General features: G+C 51.6%; 1 protein-coding gene across 6 annotated transcripts in view; it reads left to right on the forward strand.

Moving 5' to 3' along the window:
- The window catches only part of HDX (highly divergent homeobox), a 131584-nt gene that overhangs the window by 66206 nt on the left and 43973 nt on the right, over positions 1–21405 (forward strand). Inside the window, exons 2-3 of one of the 6 annotated variants that reach the window (XM_068116421.2) lie at positions 11303–11461; positions 11558–12239. The gene's annotated coding sequence lies outside the window, so the exon portion shown is untranslated. Of the gene's footprint in view, positions 1–11302; positions 11462–11557; positions 12240–20078; positions 20163–20248; positions 20609–21405 lie in introns of those variants that run through there. The other 5 variants (XM_068116420.2, XM_068116426.2, XM_068116425.2 and 2 more) reach the window with 5 other exon arrangements.

A 21405-nucleotide genomic window follows, 5' to 3' on the forward strand; every position in this document is an offset into this window, starting at 1 on the left:
TGAGAAATGGAGAAGGTGAAAGGATTTTGGAGTTTGCTGATGGAGCTGATTTGTTGATTTGTAATACTCAGTTCCAGAAAGAGGATAATAAGCTTGTTAAATACACGTCAGGTGGGTCGACGACAACCGTTGACTACCTGATGGTGCGTAGGCGAGATAGGGGGCACCTCCGGGACACAAAGGTGATCCCAGTAGAGGAGGCTGTTTCACAGCACCACTTGGTTGTCTGCGACATAAGGGTGAAAGGTGCGAGGAGAGCTCGGCGGGTGAAGTACCAACCTAAAATGAAGGTGTGGAGGTTGAAAGAGGTGACAGAAAGGGAGGCATTTAAAGAGAGGCTGAGTAGGGTAGAGGATGATGTGGTTGAGCTTGAACCTGGTTGGATGTCAATGAAAGATAGTCTGCTGGGAGCCATTGGTGAGGTATGTGGATGGACAAAAGGACCACCGAGGCACTCGGAAACATGGTGGTGGGATGAGGAAGTTGGAAAGAGGATTGACGAGAAGAGGAAGAAGTTCAAGGAGTGGCAGAAGGCGAAGGGTACGGGAGCAGACAAAGCAGAGCACGAAAGTTATAAGGCAGCCAAGAAGGCTGCAAAGAAAGAGGTAGCAAAGGCGCAGTAGGCATGTAGGAAAATGTTCGGAGAATGCTTGGATTCGGAAGAGGGTCAGAGAGCGGTATTCAGGATTGCAAAGCAGATAGCGAAAGAGAGGTGTGATGTGATGGGGGGTGAGTTGCTTGAAGGATGAAGTGGGACAAATCGTTGTGGACCCAGATGGAATTAAAGGAAGATGGAAAAGATATATGGAAATGCTGTTGAATACAGAGAATGAATGGGATGGCAACATAGAGAGTAACCCAGTTTTAGGACCGGCAGAGAAGATAACTGAGAAGGAAGTTGAGGAAGCGATAAAAGCAATGAAGAGTAGAAAAGCGGGAGGGCCGACGGGAGTTGTGGGAGATATGTTGAAGGCAGCAGGAAGTTGGGGAGTGAAGAGAATGACAGAGATCTGTAATCTGGTGGTGAAAGAAGGCCGCATTCCAGTGGATTGGGAACTGAGAACCCTCGTCCCTCTACACAAGGGGAAAGGTGACCCTCTAGAGTGTGGCTCGTACCGAGCGATAAAGTTATTGGAGCATGGAATGAAGGTATTGGAAAGGGTGTTGCAGAGGAGGATAAGGAAGAAGGTGAAGATCGACGAAATGCAGTTTGGATTTATGCCAGGAAGAGGAATGACAGATGCGCTCTTTATTGTGAGGCAGTTGCAGTAGAAGTACATGGAGAAGAGGAAGAAGTTGTTTCTTGGGTTTGTTGATCTGGAGAAAGCATTCGATAGGGTTCCACGCAAAGTATTGACATGGGCATTGAGGAAGTTATGAGTGGAGGAATGGTTGATCAGAGTAGTGATGGCAATGTACAAAAGAGCGCGCACAGCTGTCAGGGCGAAGGACGGGAACAGTGGTGAGTTCGAGGTGAAGGTGGGAGTGCATCAGGGGTCGATACTAAGTCCACTACTATTTGTAGCTGTGATGGAGGTGCTGGCTCAGAACGTAAAGGAGGGTTTACTGTGGGAGTTGTTGTATGCAGATGATCTGGTGTTGATTGCGGAAAGTATGGATGGACTGAAGGAAAAGATGAACAAGTGGAAGGAATATATGGAGACAAAAGGTCTGGAGGTGAATATAGGAAAGATGAAGGTGATGGCAAGTGGTAAAGCATGTGGTGAGGTGGAAAGAACTGGTAAGTGGCCATGTGCTGTGTGCAGGAAGGGTGTCGGAGTGAACTCCATTCAATGTACAATGTGCGCTGAGTGGGTTCATCAAAAATGTAGTGGTCTGAGCGGGTCATTAACCAGTGTGGCAGCTACATTCAAATGTAAGGTGTGCCAGAGGGAGCTGCAGATGGAGGAAATGTTGAGTTGGATCTTGGAGATGGCGTGAAGCTGGAAGGTGTGAAAGCATTTTGCTACCTCGGAGACATGCTGAATGGAGAAGGTGGATCAGACTCGGCAACGGTTGCTCGAGTGAGATGTGCATGGAAGAAGTTTCGGGAACTGAGTGGCGTGCTGACGAGGAGGGGAGTGTCGTTGTAGCTGAAGGGAAAGGTGTATGCTGCATGTGTGAGAAGTGTTATGATTTATGGGAGCGAGACATGGGTAATGAACGTAGAGCAGCAACGAAGGCTGGAAAGGGTGGAAATGCGAATGGTTCGGTAGATGTGCGGAGTGTCGTTGAGAGAGAGGAAGACAAATGATGAATTGCTAAAGATGATGGGAATAGAGCCTGTGATTGGTGCTGTGAAGAGGAACAGGTTGAGATGGTTTGGTCATGTGTTGAGGAAGGATGAAAGTGACTGGTTGAGAAGAGTGATGGAAATGAATGTAGAAGGAAGTAGAGGACGGGGAAGACCGAGAAAGACTTGGCTAAAGATGGTGGAAGAAGAAATGCGGGCAAGGGGGTTAACAAGGAGAGATGCAGAAAATAGGGCAAAATGGAGAAGATTGTCATGGGGACCGCAAGGCTAACCCCCGTTCTAGCAGGGAAAATGGCCTTAAAATGCATGTTGTTGTTGTTGTTGTTGTACACACAACCCCCAACTCATCCACCAGGTTTCATCCACATTCGTCCATAACTTTTTGAGATATCCTGCTCACAGACAAACAAACAATAAACAGTGGCTCATACATCACCTCCGTCCTCCTTTAGTGGTGTAGGTAATGATGCGATATAAATATACCTGTACATGTTCTTGTTTATTCTCTGGAAGAATTTAATTGTCAATTACAAATTTGGATCTGAAGGCTTCCCCTTTTTGTTTTTAGATTTCTAAAAAGATAAATAATGAACATATTGTCACGTCGCCGGGGATTAAGATCCCCGACGACGGATAGCCGAAATGAGCTTTAAATCTGAGGCGTATTTCGAAACTTGGTGGGATTATCCTTGTCTGATCGGACGGCCGCCACAGGGTTTTTGTTCCTCGAACCCACAAACAAATAAACACACACAACAAGGAAAATCCACAATACAACAAATGAAATGCACAATAATAAATTTAATTTAATTAAGGCATGGAAATAAAATGAATGTTGAAGTCAAATAAATCCTATGGTGAGACGTCTCCACTCAGACACAAAAACACACAAGGGGAAACATTAAATAAAAATAAATGTTTTAAGCCGGCCGTCACTCAGCTTTGCGTCTCAAATGGCCTGTTGGAGCCTGGTAGTCGTTGGAAGTCCGTGCAGCCACCCACGTGGGAAATGCTCCAACAAATGGCGCTGAAATTGCCAAGGCGTGAGCAAGCAGCCAACCGGCCCTTCCTCGCTTCCACTGCCAAGCGAGACGCAGCTCTCTCCTCACCCGAAAAGCACCACAGTCAACAACACCCCCTCCTCCAACGTTGCAAAAGTTCCAAAGCTCCGGCACGTCTCCTCACCAGTGCACCAGAGACAACAGCCCCCACTTGAGACGAGAGCCAGAATGAGAGAGAGCGAGGAGAGGGATGCATCCTCCTTTGTCCCTCGCTGACGTCACTTCCCGACCAATCCTGATGTCCCATAAAACACCCCATGGCTCCTTAACCAGTCACGAAGCTTGGGGCATGGTTTCTGTGCTACGAGTCCTTGAAGGCGGAATCTAGCCACCTTCTGGAATGTTCAGATAACGTCGGCGGTCGTGGGGCGGGGTTTACTTGCCTGATTTGTAATGTCGGGTTATACTGTCAGCATAACGGTGCGATGGCCGTTGTTGTCATTGTCGTTGTAATGGCGGCCCTTTTTGATGAAATAAAACACAAAGGTCAAATCACAGGGGCAATTACACACTGCAGATTATCCTTAAGCCCTACCTAATTAGCATCGCTCCACCCCTCGTATGGAGACACATATACGATCTTATTCTATACAGATTCCCTACTTAGTTACATAAAGGTGGGTTTCTTCTTCGCGTCACATGATCCATGCTAATTTATACAATCCTGACTTCACTAAGGTATTTCATTACCTACGCACACAAACATAACAATATACATGGAACTGATGTCCTAGTGAGTGCCTAGACAAATATTATTAACATAAATGTGATTAAACGTGTGATTGATAAGAAGTTAGGGAGAGAGAGATGGATGAAGAGGGAGAAAGATGGATGGATGGATGGAGGGAGAGAGAGATGGATGGAGAGAGAGATGGATGGAGAGAGAGAGGAAGAGAGATAGAGAGAGATCAAGATCGGAGCTATGTCATAGTTTCTGACGAATGGCGAACCCCATCATCATATTTATCATAAAACCAGTCCAGTCACTTTTAGAAATAAAACAAACACATTCACCTCATTCTGAGATACAATTCATTTCTAGGCAAGGATATTGCATATCAGGGGTACACACTATACATACATAAGGCCTTGTACGATCATTGGAACGGGTAATCTGGGAAGAGAATGGATGCTAATAAATGTTAGTTTTCCATTTTAATGAACATTATTATGATCCTATGAATGATGATTTATTCATGTACTTTCATGCCATTTTTAACCTTCCAGTTGCTAAGGCGAAATATATGTTGATTTTTTTTCTTATTATTATTTTTAAAATTTAAAAAATTTTTTTTGGGGGATACTGAATCGAGGCTCGTGAAAGAGCCGACATTTACCTCACAAACAAATCAACCAGACAAACAAAATATATAAAAAGAGGGAGCGGAAGACAAGAGAAGGGGAGGCACACAAACACTTGAGAGCACACAACATTTAAGAGCAGGGAGATGGGGGGGGGGGGGGCGGGAGAAGTATAAAACACAAGGACACCAAGGACTTCCAGGACAGAAGTTGGTATTTCAAAAAAGTGGAATTGGGGTGAAATTAGCGGGGATAGAAAAGATCAAGGTTTTGGATGGGGGAAGATAAGAGATGGTGGTGAACAGCTGTTTTAAAGACCTGGAGGGTGGAGTGGGATTGAAGAGAGTGAGGGAGTTTGTTCCAGAGGTGGGAGAAAAGAGGCATGAAGGAGTGAAGGTGAGCAGAGTCTTGATTTTCGCAGTTTAACCATAAGAGGGTTGCAGGCAGATCTTGTGCGACCTGTGGGAATATTTGCAGGACAGAGCCCAGAGAGAGCTGGGGGGGGCAAGGCCAGAGAGGAGTCGGTAGAAGACGGAAAGACCACCAACCTGCCTGCGGTGAAGACGAGCTAGATGTGAGGCAGGAGCACCAGCCCAGAGGGGAGAGAAGTATTCCATTGAGCTGCGGATGAAAGCCTTGTATGTGGTGAGGAGCTCAGGTGTGCCAAGGAACGACTTCGCACGACGGAGGATGCCCAGTCGGTGACTGGCTTTGGAGGCCAGATTTGAAATGTAGTTTTCCCAGGAAAGATCATGGCAGATAGTGAGACCCAAAATCTTGAGCGACAGAACTTCTTGGAGAGGATTGTTCAGAAAGTAGATGGGAGGGTTGTCCAGTCGGTCTTTTCGGAGAGACATCGTAAGAGTGTGAGATTTGTCAGGATTGAAAGACATGTTCCACTTGTTTGCCCAGTCTGTGATTTTGTCCAGGTCTGCAGAGAGTGAGGAGGCTGCAGACTGCCGATCTGAGGGATGAAGAATGGAGCGACAGAGAGTAGAGTCATCAGCAAAGAATTTGATAGGGTAATGGGTAATTTTGGCACATTGTGTTTCCATATCCCTACTTCCAGTAGGAATCACGATTCCTCAATAAGCAGCATTGGTTCAAATCCATTGGAACTTGCACAACCAATCAAACGACGCAGAATCATAACAGACTTGGGAGAATGTGTGCTCTGCCACAAAGGAAGATGTAGAACAGAACTCGCGGCAGGGATCAAAATTTTCCTGATTTCTCTAAAGACAGGGATTGATGCCGGGGACGATTGCAGAGTTTGGAATCCATAAAGTAAATGTTGATTGGAAATGAGGATGTGAATTCAGTGATCGGATTCCACACATATGCCATAAAAACTGTTATTCATCCTTACATCCTCCTCCAATCTTCCTACGTTAGGTACTACATTTACAGAACAGCCTTCAACTTCAAAGGGTAGATCTCAGAGAATCACGTTCAACTTCAAGGGAGTGCGTGTTTTGTGACTTAAAAGCCTACAAGATCAGAGATCGGAAGCTTATCAGGGTATCAACATTTGACTTCAGTGGCGCGCACCCTCCAAAGGAATGTCCAGGAGACCAAAGATGTTGGAGGCAAGATACCACTAAAAAGTGTCATAGCAAATACATGATGCCACAAAGGAAGAATAAATAAGGAAAAGAACATGATGTCACCTTTGTTAAACTGCTAGAAGATATGAAACCAGAGCGTTGGATATGGATAGTCTATTTCACTGCTATCAGTAAGTTCTGAAGCAGTACATATACCTGAAGAAGAGGCTTTCCTATACAGGGCACAAAACCTAAAGAAGAGATTCGAAACACAACATAGCAACCTTGTGCAAATAAATCTTCCATGCTGCAAACAAAAGACCGGATATGGTAATGTCAAAGGACACACAAAGTCCTGATGTTGTAAACACTCTAGCAGGTTTGAAATAACTTTTGCGTCATACACAAACAGCCGCCAACACCAAAGTTTGTTTGGATGCCAACTCGTCTTCAAGGGAACCGATAACTTTCCATGCGGCCGTGCTGCTACGCCTTGAACAGGAGAAATTGGAAAGAATTCAGAGCCAGTACCTGAACCCCGCTGACATTTCAAAAACCTGTGCCCGATGTCAAGTACACATTATTTCACTGGATATGTGGGAATGAATGAATGAATGAATCTTACTATACTTCACCAAATGTCCGTCTGTCTGTTCGAAGGTACCGTAAAAACTGCTGAACTGATCGCAAAGATATTTTGGGTGGGTAATCCTGGGACCCCTGGGAGTAAAATAGGCTATTTAGTTTTCCCAATTTCAGCTTTGGTCTCCAGCATTCTCAGGTTTGGACTCCCGCATAACATTCGCGTTCACATAACGTTCATTGTGACGATGTTCTCATTGTGACGATCTTACTATAATTCACCAAATGTCCGTCTGTCTGTCTGTTTGAAGGTACCGTAAAAACTGCTGAACCGATCGCAAAGATATTTTGTGTGGGTAATCCTGGGATCTCCAGGAGTAAAATAGGCTATTTAGTTTTCCCAATTTCAGCTTTGGTCTCCAGTATTCTCAGGTTTGGACTCCCGCATAACATTTGCGTTCGCATAACGTTCATTGTGATGATGTTGTGACGAAACAGAATGTATGTGTTCACGGTAGTGTTTGACGTGACGGTGTGAATGTAATTTCGTAATGTTTTTCGTTTCGTAATCCTTTAATGAACGTTTAATGTTTAATGAACGTTTAATGTTTAATGAACGTTTAATGCCCTTCGATGTCCAGGGCCACACGTGCGCTACACCGGATGGGCCAGCGTGTACCTTGCCCTTCGGCGTCAGGCTCGGGTAAACTGCTAAGCCCCATCCGTGATGGGGACTGGGGCTTGAGACAGTGTCCCACGAACGAGGAATTCCCAGTAAGCGCGAGTCATCAGCTCGCATTGATTAAGTCCCTGCCCTTTGTATACACTGCCCGTCGCTACTACCGATCGGACAGTTTGATGAGATCCTCGGATCAGCCCCTGCACGGACCATTCTCGGCTCGTGCCGGTGCACCGAAAAGATGAGCGAACTTGACTGTCTAGAGGAAGTAAAAGTCGTAACAAGGTTTCCGTCGGTGAACCTGCGGAAGGATGATTATCGGGACAACATGAGAGCGAGCGAGACGTACGTGGTACGTGATCGTCCACGTACTGTTTAGCCATGTACTGTTTAGATTTTGATGATTTGCGTGTGATATGATTCAACGGATGTTTATATGAATCGTTTAAAATAAAAAAGCCTTCAATTTCTGATATTTTGCCTTTTCATTTGGGCCTCCCAATTGAAGCCCTGCCCATAGGGCGGGTACCGTTGCTGGTATGTATAACGAGAGCAAAAAAAACAATGAAATACTTCACAGACAGGTACCTCTTCTTAGTCAGACATGGCCTATTTGTCATCTCGCGGCCAATGCAAAACACCGATGCATGTTGGACTTGGTGTTAGCATTCACTAAGTGACAATCAAAGGGGGTACTGACACAGGTGTACAAGCGAGGGCATTGTACGAGTTGTGATGATGTCTGCAGAATTGACATCTTGGGCAAAATAACCCTGTTGCCCAAGATGTCAATACAACGTGATCACAGGGCCACAAAATACCTTGCATCCTCATGATAACTTCAACAAGGCCACATAGTCTCTTGATAGTTCATCATGGCATTGTGAACATGGAGTTATAGCAAACAACGGTGGGGAATGGAATTACGCAACACTTCAGTGATGTTCCCAGCAAGATAAATATCAGACAAAACGTCTCAAAACAGCTATAAACAAACAGCAAAACAGCTATAAACTATAAATAAAGTGTTGATGCCGTATTCAGATGTTGGTGGAAAGCAGCTCAATCCACATCTGTTCAACAAGGTGAGGATTGGCTGGTTATTTGCATGCTAAGCGGAACACATGAAGATGAGAGCCCTTGACGAAGACTTTATCCTTATGTGCTGACGCTTACAAAGTTGAAGTTGGAATTACAGAAATGAATTACAAGTTGTTCCTGGTTAGACAGTGTTCCACTGTTCCATGTAATATACGACTTTCAAAAGGATGTATAAATGCTTACGAGGCCTTTCGCGGATGTACTGTTTGTGCATTTGTGCGGTGCACGAGCAGTGGGTGCGTGGTGCTTGGCAGCCCCTGGCGTTTTTTAGCCGGCAGCTTCGCCCGCACGAACGCCGCTACAGCACCTTCGACCACGAGCTGCTCGGGCTCCTCCTGGCGGTCCGACACTTCCGCCATCTGCTCGAGGGCCGCCCGTTCATGGCTTTCGTCGACCACAAGCCCCTCGTGTTCGCGATGGCCAAGGTCGCCGAGCCATGGTTGGCACGGCAGCAACGTCACCTCTCTGCCGTGTCCGAGTACACGACGGACATCCGTCACGTCGCGGGTAAAGACAACCCGGTGGCGGATTGCCTTTCCCGGTCCGTCGCGCACGCGGTCCACCTCGGGATCGACTATGCCCGGATGGCGGAGGACCAGACCGCCGACCCCGGCGTCCAGGCCTTGCGGACCGCCGTCACGGGCCTCCGCGTCACCGAGGTGCCGTTTGACGTCGCGGGCGCGGGCCTCCTGTGCGCCGTCTCCGTCGGCCGGCCTCGCCCCATCGTGCCCGCTGGCCCGGTTTTCGACGCCATCCACGGCCTATCCCACCCGGGCACGAAGGCCTCCCAGAAGCTCGTCGCGGTGAAGTTCATCTGGCATGGCCTCAGGAAGGACGTCCGTGACTGGGCCAGGACGTGCCTCGCGTGCCAGCGTGCAAAGGTCCACCGCCACACCCAGGCCCCATTGGCCCCGTTTACGGTGCCCAAGCGTCGGTTCGACCACGTCCACGTCGACTTGGTGGGACCTCTGCCCCCCTCGCGGGGGTTCACCCACATCCTCACCATGGTGGACCACACCAGACGGTGGCCGGAGGCCGTGCCATTGGCGGCGACGTCTGCGGCTGATGTGGCGCAAGCCTTCATCGCCACTTGGGTTGCCCGGTTCGGTGCCCCCTCGGACATCTCGTCCGACCACGGCCCCCAGTTCACCTCGGAGCTCTGGGGCGCGGTGGCGCAATGGCTCGGCATCAAACTGCACTGCACCACGGCCTACCAACCCCAGGCCAACGGCATGTGCGAGCGCTTTCATCGCTCGATGAAGGCCGCGCTCCGGGCCAGCCTCCGCGACGGCAGCTGGACCGACAGGCTCCCCTGGGTCCTGCTGGGCCTCAGGACGGCGCCCAAGGACGACCTGCGCGCGTCCTCGGCGGAGCTGATCTTCGGACAACCGCTGCGGGTACCGGGCGAATTTATCCCCGACTCCACGGCTCCTTGGTCCGCGGCGCAACAGCGCTCCACCCTGCAGGAGACCGCCCGGAGGTTCGCCCCGGTGCCAACGGCACACCACGGTTGCCCGTCCTCCCATGTCGCCCCGGAGCTTCGCACGGCGGAGTATGTTTTCATCCGGCACGATGCCCACCGGGCACCGCTGCGGCCCCCGTACGACGGGCCCTTCCGCATGCTGGAGACCGGGGACAAACATTTCACCGTGGACATCGGCGGTGCCCCGGATCGTATCTCCGTGGACCGCCTCAAGCCAGCCCACCTCGATTTGGACCACCCCCTGTAAGCAGCTCTGCCTCCGCGTTGAGGCCGTCCCCCGGCGGTCAGACCCCCGGCACCCCCCAGCCCCGCCGTCCCGCTACCCCCCAGCCCTGCACGCATCGCCAGGGGGCGTTTTGGCCGGGTCATCCAGCTTCCCCGCAAGCTCACCCTTCAGGTGCACGGGAATTCTGGGGGGGCGCGTGTGGCGGGCACAAGGGTCAATAATTCCACGCACCAGTGGGTGGCGCGAGCGTCCAGGCAGGGAACTGAAACACATGCCCCGCCTTTTGGCCGATCGGCCACGCCCGGGGGCAAGGCGTGGCCTCGGGACAGATATGCGGGCTCTAAGCTCGAGCCCGCCCAGTGCTGAGATGCGAGCTTGTAATAAAGACTCTTGTTTGTATCCACGCGTTGTGGCCTACCTCTCTGGCAATCGAGTCGTGTGTGCACAGCACCACAAAATATATCTGAAATATGAGAAATATCTGTGGATGAGAGGTGTCGAGCTCCAGCCATTTCCTGTTCATGGAAGCAAGAGGCGGCAGACGTGGGTCACACACACACACACACACACACACACACACACACACACACACACACACACACACGCACACGCACACACACATGCACACGCACATGCACACACACACACAAATACACTTAAACAATTGAATGAATTGTATCATCTATGAATGTAGGACACTATCAAAAGCTTTTTTGTAGTCTATCCATGTTGTGGATAATTTTCTGTTGTTCTTGTATAGCAAATTTTCGAGTATGACCTTGTTTCGTAGGAGGTGGTATATCGTCCCATAGCATCCTCTTTTACATCCCTTCTGTTCTGCCTCTCGGCCTCCTCCTTGTGTTAGGTGATGGTATATCATTTCTGTGATGTGTGTGTGTGTTAAATTTTCCTTAGTGGGTGTAGGGAAGTGTTTTAGACACCCACAAAAACATAGAAAGAAAGAAACAACGATTTCTTCAAAATGCAACACCAGGTACTCTTGCTCGTTAATAATAAATATAATCATTTTTAAAGTTAATTTTAAACTTACCCTGTGCATTTACAAGCCCTAGATGTGACCTGCCAATCGGTATTCAGGAGCACCCAAACAAGATACGGTGTCTGCCTACAACGCTTTTGTTGTGTAGAGCGAACACCCCAGCCTTCTCTTCGGTACTTTTCCAAGTATCTGTGGCTTCTGCTAGAAGCTTTTTGAGCCATTTCAGGTAACAATCCTTATCACGCACGAGAGAAGGGCACATGCTCTATTGTTTGTTTCTACGGGTTTCTTCCACGTTGTTTGAAGATTGTTGTTTGTACAGGTTTCTGCAAATGCGCGCCGAGCATTCTTGGGTGGATTACCCTTTTTTCATGACATCAAACGTACTGATAACCAACATAGGCTGATGCCCCTGCAACCAGAACGAGAACCAGAACCATAAACTGATTACTCTACCGACTACACTACACCATGACAAGGTATCTCCAGGATGTGCTCGCTTGTTGGAACAGGATTAGACCTATGTCGTCATTGATGCAGCCATCTATAGCAAAGCGCAAATTATCAAGTGGAAGACTCTAAGCGAGTTTGAAAACGACCAATTTGAAATGGGTGGTTTGCATCGAGCAATGAATTTGAAGGGTGTCATCGGAACTTATCTTCCCCCATCCAAAACCTTGATCTTTTCTACCCCCGTTAATTCACCCAGATCCACTTTTTTGAAATACCGACTTCTTTCCTGGAAGTCCTAGCAGTGTCCATGTGTTTTATACCTTTCCCACCCCCCACACCTGAGTGCACTGAGTGTCTAGAAGACCATGTAAGGGCAAAGGAAGGAGGACAGCAAGTTCAATGATCTTATGGAACAAACGAAGCTTCTTCACCGTCGAGTTGAAGGTTTTGCATCACAAGGCAGAAACGGCTCGGCAACTTTCAAAATCTGGAATAATTTCACCGCAGACTTCTCACAACATTTTCTTGACTACATTGCAGCTACAAGAGAGGTTTGTTGAGCTGGAAACATTTGCTGAGATGATTCCCCTTGACTTTCAATGTGATAATGTCAATTGTGCCAGATGGGGATCTGTCAGTGTAGCAGAGTGTCATCTACTCAAGGAGGAAGGTCCACAGATGCGTTAAACACCAGACTGATTCTGAGGACCAGCTAACGCACATTTGAACACTTCAGAAAGAACCTGAAAGACAATGGAACCAGGACTGATGAGCAAACATTTCAGAAATTGTAATAGCTCTTTGTTCCAAAAGGTAGCAAATTTGCAGGAGAAAAGATGCTCCACGCTACCTGTGTTGGAAATCGATTGCCTCGTTTTATTGGTCATACTGGTTTAAAATTAGAACGGCACTCGGTGGAGCGCAAACCTCCGCCAGGCCGAACAGTTGACATTTTGTATCCAACTGATCCGGATCTGGATCCGGCCTATGAGCTTGGGCCTTAGCCAAAATGTAATCGACTTGTTCTTGTCACCGAATCAACTAATCCACCAAGTTTTGTCCAAATTTGTCCACAATTTTTTGAGATATTATGCTATATATCTCTCACTGGTGAAGAATCACTTTAAAACACAAGAAATTCTGTTTGAAATTTCTAAATTCTCACATTATGAATTCACTTTTATATTTGTGTCACAAAATCAGTTTGAAACCTCCAAGGTTAAACACTAAATTTGATAGAAATGCACAAAAAACAGCATGTGTTGTACAGTATTGCAGTTGCCATACATTTTTAAATAGGTACGTGGGTCAAAGGTCATCTTTCAAAGCGAATAAAAAAATTGCACCACTTCCTGGATCCCCCAAATGATGTACCCCACAAATGTGTAATGAAAACATTCAATAGCAATGAAAATTTTCTCGCAGATCAAGTAGTCAAACTCCTTAATTAGACCACCTTTTGCATATTAGTCCCTCTAATACTTATCAAACTAGCAGGTATCTGCGGAACATCCACATATTGTAAAATGTGACTTTAACTCCTCAACTGCTCCCCTGCTCGCAAACGCCAAGTCATCAGGTCCCCCTTCCCAACACAACTTCTCAACCCCCACCCCCCAAAGCCCTCAAAACCCTACTTCCCACAAAAATCTCAACTTCTCCCTCCCAACTCTGTCCCATCTTTGCTCCCTTGCCCTCCCACCTCTGAACCCTAACCCTGACCTCTCCTTTCCCCTCCCACCTCCGAACCCTAACCTCTCCTTTCCCCTCACACCTCCGAACCCTAACCCTGACCTCTCCTTTCCCCTCCCACCTCCGACCCTAACCCTGACCTCTCACTTCCCCTCCCACCTCCGAACCCTAACCCTGACCTCTCCTTTCCCCTCCCACCTCCGACCCTAACCCTGACCTCTCCTTTCCCCTCCCACCTCCGAACTCTAGCCCTGAGCTCTCCCTTCTCCTCCCACCTCCGAACCCTAGCCCTGACCTCTCCCTTCCCCTCCCACCTCCAAACCCTAGCCCTGACCTCTCCCTTCCCCTCCCACCTCCAAACCCTAGCCCTGACCTCTCCCTTCTCCTCCCACCTCCGAACCCTAACCCTGACCTCTCCTTTCCCCTCCCACCTCCGAACCCTAACCCTGACCTCTCCTTTCCTTTCCCCTCCCACCTCCGAACCCTAGCCCTGACCTCTCCCTTCTCCTCCCACCTCCGAACCCTAACCCACCCTGATATCTCCCTTCCCCTTCAGTTTCTTTCCTGTTTCTTTCCTTCAGAAGGTTCCTTCTTTGGGCGGTGTATAATAGACTGCTGCTGCGATCGCTCCGAACGAAACAGGCATTACCCCGTTTCCTCTGTGATCATCAAAATGTCCTTTTGTTTCCTCAAAACGATACCTTTATTTAAAGGTCCACAGAAATGCAGAACATTTTTGACTTATTTGTACGAGTATCAGTTTTTTTTAAATAGAAATCGATTTCTTGTAATAAGTAATAGCTAATTTTTTTTTATATAATTTTTTTCGTTTCCTTTTTAGCACTCTTGCACCCTGCTAAGCCCCGCCCTAAAAAAAACCCGAATTTCACTGCTAAAAGATCACATGACATATGATGTCACCTCCAGAAGGAAGTCCATGCCATCTCGATTCGCTATGCTTCGGTCCGCGATCCGTTCTGTGTAATTTGTACGTACTCTACTTTTGATTTGCTTGATCTTGATCTGAGGTATGCCGAGACACATGTGTGTCACGCCTCACCTCATTGATAAGCCCGCAAGATCGCTCCGTGGAGCGGCCTGCACGTATTGCACTATGTGTGAATTATATAATTACAAACTCACGGTCTGAGGTAACTCGGCTAAAAATTATCCGAGTTGCACCAAATAAAGTTTATGAATGGTTGAACAGACCCCCACTTCTCACTAAAAGTGGAAACAGAATGTAAATTGGAGTTAAAATAAGTGTTTGATTTGTATCAAGCAAATGCACGTGGAGCGTGCTTGCGAGCCAGCTGCGTTCTGGAGGTGACGTCACATGGATTACATCATCGGCTTTGAGGTACGGGGCAGAATTTTTAGGGGCATTCCCAAGTGGTTCGGTTTTCTTTCATTTTTAATGTTTCAGAGTGAATATAACAAAAAAAATCAATGCCATATTTGAATTCACCATAAAAAGACATTTCGATGACATCAAATGCATTTTGAGTGAGATTCCGTGGCTGTGGACCTTTAATGATAGACGACGCGTTGTTCAGTCTTCAAATGTACACCAGTGGCATGAAGACTGAGGCCTGTACGGAGTGAAGAAAATGGTGGCTATTTCGTATTTGATTTTGAATCTCCGCCTTGGACGGACAGACAGAGCGGACAGAGAGACAGACAGAGCAGACAGATAGTCATTGCTGGCTGTGATACCGTTGGGAAATTTCTGTTGAGTGTAATCCATAATAAATATAGTTTAATTATTTCTATCTGGAAAATCTTAGGCTTAGCAACGAAACCCCGATAATCCCATTCACTGCCCTCATGTATCCAATGAGAAACCGCTTCATGGAGTTGTGGTGCTGTGCACACACGACTCGATTGCCAGAAAGGTAGGCCACAACGCGTGGATACAAACGAAAGCACTTCATTACAAGCTCGCACATCAGCACTGAGCGGGCTCGACCTTCGAGCCCGCATATATGTCCCGAGGCCACGCCTTGCCCCCGGGCGTGGCCGATCGGCTGAAAGGAGGGGCATGAATCTCAGTTCCACGCCCGGACGCTCGCGCCACCCACTGGTGTGCGAAATTATTGATCCTTGTGCCCGCCACACGCACCCCCCCCCCCCCCCCAAAATTCCCGCGCACCTGAAGGGTGAGCTTGCGGGGAAGCCGGATGACCCGGCCGAAACGCCCTCTGGCGATGCGTGCAGGGCTGGGGGGTAGCGGGACGGCGGGACTAGGGGGGTGTCGGGGGTCTGACCGCCGGGGGGCGGCCTCGACGCGGAGGCAGAGCTGCTTGCGGGGGGTGGTCCAGATCGAGGTGGGCCGGCTTGAGGCGGTCCACGGAGATACGATCCGGAGCACCGCCAATGTCCACGATGAAATGTTTGTCCCAGGTCTCCAGCACGTGGAAGGGCCCGTCGTACGGGGGCCGCAGCGGTGCTCGGTGGGCGTCGTGCCGGACGAAAACGTACTCCGCCGTGCGAAGCTCCGGGGCGATGTGGGAGGACGGGCAACCGTGGTGTGCCGTCGGCACCGGGGCGAACCGCCTGGCGGTCTCCTGCAGGGTGGAGCGCTGTTGCGCCGCGGACCAAGGAGCCGTGGAGTCGGGGATAAATTCGCCCGGCACCCGCAGCGGTTGTCCAAAGACCCGCTCCGCCGAGGACGCGCGCAGGTCGTCCTTGGGCGCCATCCTGAGGCCTAGCAGGACCCAGGGGAGCCTGTCGGCCCAGCTGCCGTCGCGGAGGCTGGCCCGGAGCACGGCTTCATGGAGCGATGAAAGCGCTCGCACAGGCCGTTGGCCTGGGGGTGGTAGGCCGTGGTGCAGTGCAGTTTGATGCCGAGCCCTTGCGCCACCGCTCCCCAGAGCTCCGAGGTGAACTGGGGGCCGCAGTCGGACGAGATGTCCGAGGGGGCACCGAACCAGGCAACCCACGTGGCGATGAAGGCTTGCGCGACGTCAGCCGCAGCCGTCGCCACCAATGGCACGGCCTCCGGCCACCGGGTGGTGCGGTCCACCATGGTGAGGAGGTGGGTGAACCCCCGCGAGGGGGGCAGAGGTCCCACCAAGTCGATGTGGACGTGGTCGAACCGACGCTCGGGCACCGTAAATGGGGCCAACGGGGCCTGGGTGTGGCGGTGGACCTTTGCGCGCTGGCACGCGAGGCACGTCCTGGCCCAGTCGCGGACGTCCGTCCTGAGGCCATGCCAGACGAACTTCACCGCAACGTGTTTCTGGGAGGCCTTCGTGCCCGGATGGGACAGGCCGAGGATGGCGTCGAAAACCGGGCGCTGCCAGCCAGCAGGCACGATGGGGCGACGCCGGCCGAGGGAGACGTTGCACAAGAGGGCCGTGCCGCGACGTCGAACGGCACCTCGGTGACGCGGAGGCCCGTGACGGCGGTCCGCAAGGCCTGGACGCCGGGGTCGGCGGTCTGGTCTTCCGCCATCCGGGCATAGTCGATCCCGAGGTGGACCGCGTGTGCGACGGACCGGGAAAGGCAATCCGCCACCGGGTTGTCTTTACCTGCGACGTGACGGATGTCCGTCATGTATTCGGACACGGCAGAGAGGTGACGTTGCTGCCGGGCCGACCATGGCTCGGCGACCTTGGCCATCGTGAACACAAGGGGCTTGTGGTCGAAGAAAGCCGTGAACGGGCGGCCTCGAGCAGATGGCGGAAGTGTCAGACCGCCAGGTGGAGTCCGAGCAGCTCGCGGTCGAAGGTGCAGTAGCGGCGTTCGTGCGGGCGAAGCTGCCGGCTGAAAAACGCCAGCGGCTGCCAAGCACCACGCACCCACTGCTCGTGCACCGCGCCCACCGCGTAGTCCGACGCGTCGGTGGTGAGGGCGATTGGTGCATCGGGCGCCGGGTGCGCCAGCATGGTGGCGTTGGCCAAGGCCAGCTTTGCGCCCGCAAACGCCACGGCCATCGGCTCCGACCAGGCGATGTCACCTTTGTCCAGCTTCCCTCGGAGGGCCTCGTGCAGGGGGCGCAGGAGCTGGGCGACGCGGGGCACGAAGCGGTGGTAAAAATTGACCATGCCCAGGAATTCCTGGAGCCCCTTGATCCTGCGGGGGCGCGGGAAACTCTTGACGGCCTCCACCTTGGCCGGTAAAGGGATGGCCCCGTGCCTGGTGATGCGGTGCCCCAAGAAGTCGATGGCGGTGACGCCGAAACGGCACTTCGCAGGGTTGATGATCAGGCCATGCTGGCCCAGGCGTTCGAAGAGCATGCGGAGGTGGAGCAGGTGCTCTTCCCGGGACGCGCTCACGATTAGGATGTCGTCCAGGTAGACGTAGATGAAAGGTAAGTGGTGCAGGACGCTGTCCATGAACCCCTGGAACGCCTGGGCCGCATTCTTCAACCCAAAAGGCATCCGCAGGAACTCAAAGAGGCCGAAAGGGGTGATGACGGCCGTCTTTGGGACATCGTCCGGATGTACAGGGACCTGGTGGTAGCCCCGGATGAGGACCACCTTGGAGAAAACGGTCGTGTTTGCCAACCGGGCGGAAAAGTCTTGAATATGCGGGACTGGGTAGCGGTCGGGGGTGGTGGCAAAGTTGAGCCGGCGGTCGTCACCGCACGGCCGCCATCCGCCGCCGGGCTTTGGCACAATGTGCAGAGGAGAGGCCCAAGCGCTGTTGGAGTGCTGTATGATGCCCAGCCGTTCCAGCGTGGCGAACTCCGCTTTCGCCACGGCGAGCTTCGTGGGGTTGAGGCGGCGCGCCCGGGCGTAGACCGGTGGGCCGACGGTGGGGATATGGTGCTCCACCCCATGCATGACGGCCACCGCTGAAAAGGTGGGCCGCGTAAGTGCCAGGAAACTGGCGAGGAGGCGGGTAAACTAATCCGCTGCCGGAAGCGTACAAACTAATCTCGCCGGGACGGAACCACTCAGCAAGCCGCTTGGCAAGCCGCTTGGTGAGCTGCTCAACGAGCCGCTCAGCGAACAAGCGAGCGAGCTGAAGGTTTCGGCCTGGATGAGACGTCGACGCTTAACGTCCACCAACAGCCCATTCGCACAAAGGAAGTCCGCACCGAGCAGGGCCATTGGCACGCTGGCGGTGACGAACGACCATCGGAAAAGCTGCCCTCCAAACCGCAGTGAGAGGCAACGCTTCCCGAATGTGCGGATGGGTGTTCCGTTGGCGGCAAGCAAAGCGGGGCCCCGGCCCGCGGCTTGCTTGTCGGACGCGGAGGCAAGGAGGACGCTTACCTGCGCTCCCGTGTCGCACAGAAAACGACGACCAGACGAGGCGTCCGTGATGAACAGGAGGCTGCCGGAATGGCCGAAGCTCATGGCCGCAAGTGAGCGCCGGCCCGGTCGTTTCCCGACACGTCAAAAGAACACGGCAGGCAGCACGTTCTAGCCTTGCGGCCGAACCTGGCATGATAGTAGCACCAGGTTTGCGTCGGCCGTGCCGGCCGTGCTGGCGGCGGTAGTGGGCGGGGCGTAGCAGCGGCCACGAGGGAAGCAGGGGGCGCTGGAGCCTCCGAACCGGGATCCACTACGGCAGCACCGTACACCGACCGCGTGTCGCGTTATTTTGGAACCTGCCAGCGCGAGGCGCACCTGTACAGGTAGCTGGCGGAGGAAAAGTGCCCGGAACAAGAAATCCGGGCGCTGGTCTCCAAGCAGGGACAGCATGAAATCCATCCGAACGGATGGTCGTGTGTCGCCGAGGGCGGGAAGGTCCAGGAGGCGGTCGGCGCGTTCGACCTCCGTGAGCCCGAACGTGGCGAGGAGGAGACGTTTGAGCGCCTCGTACTTGTGGTCGCCCGGCGGGCGCCGAAGGATGGACACGACCCTGGCGGCAGTGCCGGGCTCGAGGGCGGCGACCACGTGGTAGTACCTGGTCTCATTCGCCGTGATGCCCCGGAGTTGGAATTGAGCTTCGGCCTGCACAAACCAAACGTCGGCTTGCGCTTCCCAGAACTCCGGGAGTTTGATGGTGACGGCGTTGATAGCCATGGTGCGTTCGGGGGTCAGCGACGGCTGAACCAGTCGGGGTCACCAGTGTGGTGCTGTGCACACACTACTCGATTGCCAGAAAGGTAGGCCACAATGCGTGGAAACAAACGAAAGCACTTTATTACAAGCTCGCACATCAGCACTGAGCGGGCTCGACCTTCAAGCCCGCATATATGTCCCGAGGCCACGCCTTGCCCCCGGGCGTGGCCGATCGGACGAAAGGCGGGGCATGTATCTCAGTTCTCAGTTCCACGCCCGGACGCTCGCGCCACCCACTGGTGCGCGGAATTATTGATCCTTGTGCCCGCCACAGAGTATTAATTAATTAATAATACTTCATTAATTAGTTTGAGCGTCAGGTGATTAAACAAAAGGTGCGCCGTGATTAATCAGCGAGGTAAACTGTATATTTGATTTTATTACGTTGTAAACATTTGATAACATTGACAATCTGTAAACCCAAAAGTTCAACCTTTACCTGTTCAGCCCCCTCCCCAACCCCCAAATAAAGCCGAATCTCCGCCGATCATGATCATACAAACACACGTGTGTCCCTTCTCCCCTCCATTCGAGGTAACACCTACGTCATATTATTAAAATAGCAACTTCATTCACACCGACCTGTAATTTCCACACTGCGAGCCAAGTGAAAGCTTCACCATTATTAAAACTCCAAGAGACGAATCGGAGCAAGGGAATACGTGCATCGCGTTCCCTGCGCTCCCGACGCGTGACGTCACGATCATGATCGCGCGCGGCGAAGCGCGTGGGGAGGTGCCGCGCGATCGCTCTGCGGGACAGGTATCTGGCGCCGAAAAGGAGCGTTCGGTCCGGGATACATCGCGAGTTATGGGGGTCGGGGCGGATCGGGGGAACTCGGATCCCACAGGGGAGGGGGAACTCGAATCCCACAGGGGAGGGGGAGCGTGCTCGAGGAACGGGGTTCCGAGAGTGTACGGAGGGGTTCGGGGGGGAGGAGGAGGGACCGGACGGTGAGGGTCACGTCCATAACGCGGAACGATAGAGGTCGTGAGGGGCAAGAGAAGGATCGCTCCGCGAGAGGGTCGGGTCTGTGAGGGTCGTGGAGGAAAATGGAGGGGTCACGGCGTCAAGCGGTCCCTCATGGCGAGTGATGACACCACGCGGATCCATGGCCACGTCGTCCGTGCTCTTCGTGCACCTCCCGGCTCGGTGTCCGACCCGCCGCCTCTTCCGTGTCCCCGATCGCACCGTTCTGGCGCCTCTCGGCGAGTTCGCTTCTCCCTCGCTTTTGTTTCGGGCCCCGAGTTATTCCGGTGACACAAAGGGCGCAGCTTGTCATATAGTGTCGGCCTCGTGGTGGCGCCATCCCGGCGGGACTGCCAATGTCTGGGTCCATGAATCGGTCTCCGAGCGAGGACTGGTCGTGTGCTTCGTGGAGGGACTGATGGCAAAGCGGCTCATTGGATGGATGCATGAATGAATAAGGAGCGACTGACGAATGAATGATGTATGGCTGAGTGTATATGAAAGAATGATGGATGAGTTGCTGAATGAATGGCTGATTGGTGACTGGTTGAATGAAATAATGTAATGGAATGAATGACTGATTGGTCACTGGTTGAATGAAATAATGTAATGGAATGAATGACTGATTGGTGACTGGTTGAATGAAATAATGTAATGGAATGAATGGCTGATTGGTCACTGGTTGAATGAAGTAATGGAATGAATGGCTGATTGGTCACTGGTTGAATGAAATAATGTAATGGAATGAATGACTGATTGGTCACTGGTTGAATGAAATAATGTAATGGAATGAATGGCTGATTGGTCACTGGTTGAATGAAGTAATGGAATGAATGGCTGGTTCGTCACTGGTTGAATGAAATAATGTAATGGAATGAATGGCGATTGGTCACTGGTTGAATGAAGTAATGGAATGAATGACTGATTGGTGACTGGTTGAATGAAAAAATGTAATGGAATGAATGGCTGATTGGTCACTGGTTGAATGAAGTAATGGAATGAATGGCTGATTGGTGACTGGTTGAATGAAGTAATG

This window comes from Myxine glutinosa, chromosome 5 (assembly GCF_964187855.1).
Source record: "Myxine glutinosa chromosome 5, kmMyxGlut1.1, whole genome shotgun sequence".
Classification (NCBI taxonomy): domain Eukaryota; kingdom Metazoa; phylum Chordata; class Myxini; order Myxiniformes; family Myxinidae; genus Myxine; species Myxine glutinosa.